Source organism: Bombina bombina, chromosome 4, assembly GCF_027579735.1.
Source record: "Bombina bombina isolate aBomBom1 chromosome 4, aBomBom1.pri, whole genome shotgun sequence".
NCBI lineage: Eukaryota > Metazoa > Chordata > Amphibia > Anura > Bombinatoridae > Bombina > Bombina bombina.
Genome location: NC_069502.1, coordinates 771,235,890 through 771,243,377, shown reverse-complemented (window position 1 = coordinate 771,243,377; position 7,488 = coordinate 771,235,890).

The following is a 7,488-nucleotide window of genomic DNA, read 5'->3' as shown; positions in this document are numbered from 1 at the left end:
GGTGCCTTAAAATTAGGCCCTGGAGCCCAGGTTTGGTGCCCCCAAGACACCACTAGCACCTGTCCTCAACTTACCCACACTGGCCAACGCTTCTTGTTGCCAGCCACACCTAAAATTTAGCCCAGTGCGGCTACATGCTTGTAGGCCGTACTTGTGTAATATAAATCTCGGAATACTTTATAAATAATGAGAGAGGTCCGCTCCCGTTGGGGCAAGTCACACGATGCACTGGCTGATCCCTTGGCTCAGGCATGTGACTAACAAACACTAGCAGAGAGCAGCCGCCTAATCCTGAACATTGTGCACATGCCAGAGACACTGAGTAGCAGTAGAGGAGTTAAGTGACCCTAGAAGCTGAGTTGCGCTCTCACAAGTGAGTACTAGACGTATACTAGGGCCTTGTCCTGTTTTTGCCACTGCTCTTGTGTGTGCGCAACAAAAAAAGTTTAATTTTGTAATTACTGGGGAAAAGGATTTAAGAGGCTGCATGGAGGGGCAATTGCAAAGATGTATGTATACATTGTACAAACAGAAAGAGAAGCAGTCTGCCAGGAATGAACAAGAGCTCTATTGCTCAGTTACCACCTGGGAGTAGCTTGTTTATGCCCAATTGTGCTTTTCACAGAGAAATAGTTTCCTGAAGAATATCAGTCTGATCCTGCCAAAAAAAGGTCAGTCCAGCCCCAAAATACCAGGCAATTCTCCTCTGAACAACGGAAACAACAACCCCAGATGATTGTTTCAGCCTCCTTTGGGCCTCATCAGTGAGGTGCAACCATATCCCACTAAGCCCATTGAGCAAGGAGTCTACATCTGGTTTCCCCTATCACCCTTTGGGAGACTTTCCCCAGGGTCATAATACAAATAGAAAGAGACACAATCTGCCAGGATGAACAACAGCTCAGTGGCTTGGTCTATGGCCCGGTTACCACCTGGGAGTAGCTTCTTTTTGCCCAATTGTGCTTTTCACAGAGGAAAACTTTCCTGAAGTATATCAGTCTGATCCTGCCTAACAAGGTCAGTTCAGCCCTAAAATACCAGGCAATTCTCCTCTGAACAAGGAAAACTACAACCCCAGACAATCATTTCGGTCTCCTTTGGGCCTTGTCAGTGAAGTGCAGCCATATCTCTCTAAGCACATTGGGCAAGGAGTCCATGTCTGGTTACCCCCATCACCCTTAGGGAGACTTTCCCTAGGGTCATAATACAAATACAAACAGAAAGAGAAGCAGTCTGCCAGGAATGAACAACAGTTAAGGGGTTTGTTTTATGGCCCAGTTACCACCTGCGTGTAGCTTCTTTTTGCCCATTTGTGCTTTTCACAGAGGAAAACTTTCCTGAATTATGTCAGTCTGATCCCACTTTGCCCAATGTGCTGCACCTCACTGACAAGGCCCAAAGTCTACTGAGGATCAAATGCCATTTACAAACATAAAGCATAGCACTTACCAGGTTTGAAGCACCACGACTGTTCAACAGGGTCACATTCCCGTATACATTGCAGAATATCTTTACTACCAACTTTAATAGGGAAAGGTCCTGGTCATTTACCTCACTGGTGTGATATTTACTCCATCTCTTGGGGGCACCTCTTTAAGGCCTTGGCAACTTTTGGCTTCAAAAATCATTTTGTTCAATTTATACACGTTATATCTCAATCCAAATTCCTTTCTCCTTATTAATGGTACCTTATCTTCTAAAGTAACGCTTCAAAGAGGTACTAGACAGGCTTGCCCTTTATCTCCTCTCCTTTTCAACATTGTCCTAGAGCCACTAGCGGTCCGATTAAGAGATGTTTTAACAAGGATTTCTCTCTGTACTCATTGTCTGAAAATCTTATTATACGCAGATGATATTCTAATGTTCTTGAAAAATACTCATCAATCAATACCATCGACTCTCCAGTGTCTTGATGAGTTTAGCTCTTTTTCAGGTTACAAAATTAATCTGGAGAAGAGCGAACTCATGTGGGTTGAAAAACATATTTTGAGTCCTCTAAATCTACCGTGTAGAGCCATTAATGCTATTAAATATCTAGAATTGCATAAATACACTAAATACTGGTATAAATCAAACCTCTTGTTTGTCTTTCAAAAGATTAAAGAAGATCTTGAACTATGGACAGCTGTTCCGCTATCTATCATCTATCTTCTTCTATTCATATTAAATAATGACCTACCAAAGCTCTCTTCTTGCTTTTCTAAATTTATCTGGAAAGGTAAGAAACCTCGCATTTCTCTAAATAGACTATCCCATAAATGTGGATCAGCCGGCCTAGCTCTTCCTAATTTTAGATTTTACAATTGGACTGCTATGCTTAAAATTACTATAGACTGGATCGCCGCGACTAATATAGTTTCCTCTATGGACTTGGAATCATAGCTGATCTCTCCGTGGTCTTTAAAAGCTTTATTACACTGTTCACAACGGAAATTACCATCGAATATAGTTTGTCTTATTTCAATTAAGAATATTATCTTAGCTTGGCATAAGTTTTGCTCTGTTTTGGATATCGATCATACTTTTTCAGAATTTCTCACTATAATGGGTAATCCACAATTCACTCCGGGTACGAATCAAAAAGTTTTTAAATTTTGGTCTGAAAAAGGGCTCACATATATTAGTCAATTTCTAGATGAGAACCATAAGATACTTTCCCCGGAGTTAATATTTTAACATTATGATCTCCCTCGAACGAATCAGTTTGCCTACTTTCAAATACAACATTACATTTTATCTCAAAAATGGCACCCTTCTTCATTGATGGCATGGTCTAATGTCAAGATCTGCATCCAAAAATTTATCGCTGGTAATGCATCAATCTCTTTGATGTATGACATTATGCTCACCAAACAAAGCTTACTATATCTGGATAAACTGTGTAATTCCTGGTTACTTGCTCTCTTTAGAATAGATCCTGACAAAATTAAAGAGAGTTTTACCACTCTTACTAAATTTAACTAGTGAAATGTCTATGAGCTGGAAGGAATCACATATGAAACTCATTAATAACTTTTATTTAAAAGGACACAAAACACAATTTTTTTTCTTTCATGATTCAGATAGAGCATGCAATTTTACACCTATTATCAATTTTTCTTCGTTCTTTTGCTATCTTTATTTAAAAAGCAGGAATGTGATGCATAGGAGCCAGCCCATTTTTAGTTGAGAACCTGGGTTATGTTTTCTTATTGGTGGGTAAATGTAATCCTCCAATAAGCAAGCTCTATCCACGGTGCTGAACCTAAAATGGGCTGGCTGCTAAGATTTACATTCCTGCTTTTAAAATAAAGATAGCAAGAGAACGAAGAAAAATTGATAATAGGAGTAAATTAGAAAGTTGAATAAAATGTCATGCTCTATCTGAATCATGAAAGAAAAAAAACTTGGGTTCAGTGTCCCTTTAACTCTCAAAATATCTAAATTTTATCCAACAAATCCATCTGTCTGTCCGCATTGTGCTAATTTTTAAAGCAGACTTAATTCACATGTTCTGGTATTGCCCTAAAATCAATCAATTATGGCTAAAAGTTGAATTTTGGTTTCATAAACTCTATAACATGACTATTGCTTTTTCACCAGAACCTATCATATTGCTATGTTCTCAGAACCATAGAGTTAGCAACCAGATAACCATTTTAAATACCATTATATTGATAGATATTATATAGTCAAAAATTGGAAAGCTAATCGCTCACCAAGCTTCGCTCAGATCCTTAAGGGAATTCAAGCTCAAATTGTTTATGAATTATTTCATCTACTTTCAGCCGCTGAGAAAAGAATACATTTTTTTTTTTTTTTTTGGATGGCTACCCATTATTAAGTCTTACCCAATCCCTATACAAAAACAGTTTCTATTCCCCTTTTTATACTCTATCAGTTTCGCGGAACTAGTCTTACTTGACCTTTTCCCACATACGTGGATTAAGAATTTTAGAGAGGTACATTAGGAATCTATGAGTTTTTCTTTCTATTAGACCAAGGGTTTGTGATATCAGCTGACCACTTGGAGGATCCCCTCCTTCCCCCTATTCCTTTTGGTTATTTTTTTATTTATTTTTTCTCTCCGGGGGATATGATTGTGTCAATTATTACCATTATTATTATTAACCTACGGTTATTGTATTATATGAAATGTATTAAGGACTCAATATGGCCTAATGTTACAGATTCTATGATTATTCCTCTTTTGCCCTATTATTATATGGACTTGTTATGCTTTTTTGGGTGTTTCTTTTTTATTTTGTTTTTCTTATTTTCTTTTTCTGTATTTGATTATATTCCCAATAAAAGCAATAAAAATATATTTAAAAATTAACTACCTAATAATAATGTACCTGCTTGGACCAGGATAGGTTAGGCCTCTAGGAAGTCTTGGGAGAACACAATAGTTGAGGAGAATTAGGGCTTGATGATCAAAAATTCGTCAGCATGGAGAGAAATCCTGCAAAATGAGTTATGAGTCTCTCACATACAAAACCTCAAAAAGAGTTCTCAAGGTAACATTTTCCTTTCTAAAATTCTTTCAGAGATCTCATAGTACTAAAAAGACTTCTCAGATCATCTCGCCAGAGTAGAGAGAGCATTAGATCACCAGGCCTTTAGAGTGCTTAAAGGCATAAAAACCTTACTGAAGATTCCTACTTTTGGACTTGTTTTGTGATAGAAACACTTCCTTACCACCAGTGACTGTGCCAATGATTGTATTTAGACCATAACTTAAGCCATAATGCACCTCTGGGTAGCAGTGTGCACGCTTTCCCCAGCTGCCTCACAAATGAAGCAAATTGTGGTCTTAAAGAGATTATCACTTAAGGTCTCCTTAAGATACAAGCTCCATAATGTTATCACAAAAAACTAAAGTAGCTGCAGCCATGCAAGCTACACCAAGGGAAACAGAAATGACGGGCCATTAAGGTATAATGTACTTATCTGTCAGCACCTTCCTCTACTGTCACCTTAGCTGCAGTAGACTGCCTCCAGAAGAAATGCCAAGGATCAATCAAGGAGCAGCACAATGTAGACCTGTGGGTAGGTGAATAAAGATTTTCACAGCCTGGTTGAAACCCCTGTTCACTCCTTAGAAGAATTATGGGTCTCAGATTGGCTAGAGGACCCCTATCAATTATGTGAAGATCAGCACTTCTGTATTCACCTCTCTCGACCTAGAAAGCAAATAACTGATTGAGGGATAACTAGGAGAATGGGAAAGTTTAAACTGTGTTCTTGCCTCCTCCTAGTAGGATGGGGTTTAATCCCACATGTGTTGATCTTGTGGACTCTAACCATCTTATAAAATAAATAAAAGTTTTATAATGCAATGTAAACTGACACTGAATAAGTGACGAGATCAGTTTGAACCTGGAAAAGTTTAAAAAGTTTAACGTGTTTGTACAAATATAGGGAAAATAGTATTACACCTAAAAAAAATGTTAGTTTAACTAGCATCAACATGAACAGGAAATGGATATACAGTATACTTACAGACCCATTATTCACCCACTATACAACCTAATTCCCATGCAGCAGGAATTAACCATGTAGAGGAACACAGGTTGAAGTAGGTAACACAAAATGCAGAAAAGTACTGAGAATGTTTTAGTATTTGTGAAAATAGCTTCAAGCTGGAGCACAACCCTAGATTGTTATATTTCTAGATATGTGGGCTACTGCCAGTCTAGTAAGAATGGTTAAGTGGAACCTATTCAGACTTCTAGGAGAAGATTCTTCCTAATACAGATGGTACTGCTATATACCCACCAGCAATGGATAAAAAAAATTTAATCTTTTAAAATGTATTTATATTTATTTGCCCATCTGGTAACTCTCAGATGTCTGTTCATATACCACTAAAATAAACATGCATACCTTATTCTGTTAAAGCGCTTGATGTTATAAAATGTATTATATGAAATTATACCTATGTGAAGTTACCAGTTCATCTCAGTTTATGTAATAAATACTTCTACTATTGAATGTTATCAAGATAAATGTAAATGATGTAGTGGACAAGCATTTAAATAGACTTTGTGAACATTTTTTCTCTTGTCAATGGCAAAAAGGGTATTTATTCAATCTTCTAAATGTTGACTCACAGACTTACAATGTGCTATAAAAAACATAAAACATAATTTATGCTTACCTGATAAATTTATTTCTCTTGTGGTGTATCCAGTCCACGGATCATCCATTACTTGTGGGATATTCTCATTCCCAACAGGAAGTTGCAAGAGGACACCCACAGCAGAGCTGTCTATATAGCTCCTCCCCTCACTGCCATATCCAGTCATTCGACCGAAAACAAACAGAGAAAGGAGAAACCATAGGGTGCAGTGGTGACTGTAGTTTAAAATTAAAAAATACCTGCCTTAAAATGACAGGGTGGGCCGTGGACTGGATACACCACAAGAGAAATAAATTTATCAGGTAAGCATAAATTATGTTTTCTCTTGTAAGGTGTATCCAGTCCACGGATCATCCATTACTTGTGGGATACCAATACCAAAGCTAAAGTACACGGATGAAGGGAGGGAAAACCTTTCTCCCAAAAATAGCCTCCGAAGAAGCAAAAGTATCAAATTTGTAGAATTTTGAAAAAGTATGAAGCGAAGACCAAGTCGCCGCCTTGCAAATCTGTTCAACAGAAGCCTCATTTTTAAAGGCCCATGTGGAAGCCACAGCTCTAGTAGAATGAGCTGTAATCCTTTCTGGAGGCTGCTGGCCAGCAGTCTCATAGGCTAAGCGGATTAAGCTTTTTAGCCAAAAAGAAAGAGAGGTTGCCGAAGCCTTTTGACCTCTCCTCTGTCCAGAGTAGACAACAAACAAAGCAGATGTTTGATGAAAATCTTTAGTAGCTTGTAAGTAAAACTTTAAAGCACGAACCACGTCCAGATTGTGTAATAGAAGTTCCTTCCTTGAAGAAGGATTAGGACACAAAGACGGAACAACAATCTCTTGATTGATATTCTTATTAGATACCACCTTAAGTAAAAACCCAGGTTTGGTACGCAGAACTACCTTATCTGCATGGAAGATCAGATAAGGAGAATCACATTGTAAGGCAGATAACTCGGAAACTCTACGAGCCGAGGAAATAGCTACCAAAAAAAGAACTTTAAGAACCAAATTTAAACTCCATGGTGGAGCAACAGGTTTAAACACAGGCTTGACTCTAACTAAAGCCTGACAAAATGCCGTCCGCCAGACGCTTGTGCAAAAGAATAGATAGTGCAGAAATCTGTCCCTTTAAGGAACTAGCTGACAATCCTTTCTCCAATCCTTCTTGGAGAAAAGATAATATCCTGGGAATCCTGACCTTACTCCATGAGTAGCCCTTGGATTCACACCAATAAAGATATTTCCGCCATATCTTATGATAGATTTTCCTGGTGACAGGCTTTCGTGCCTGAATTAAGGTATCAATGACTGACTCGGAGAAACCACGCTTTGATAAAATCAAGCGTTCAATCTCCAGGCAGTCAGCCTCAG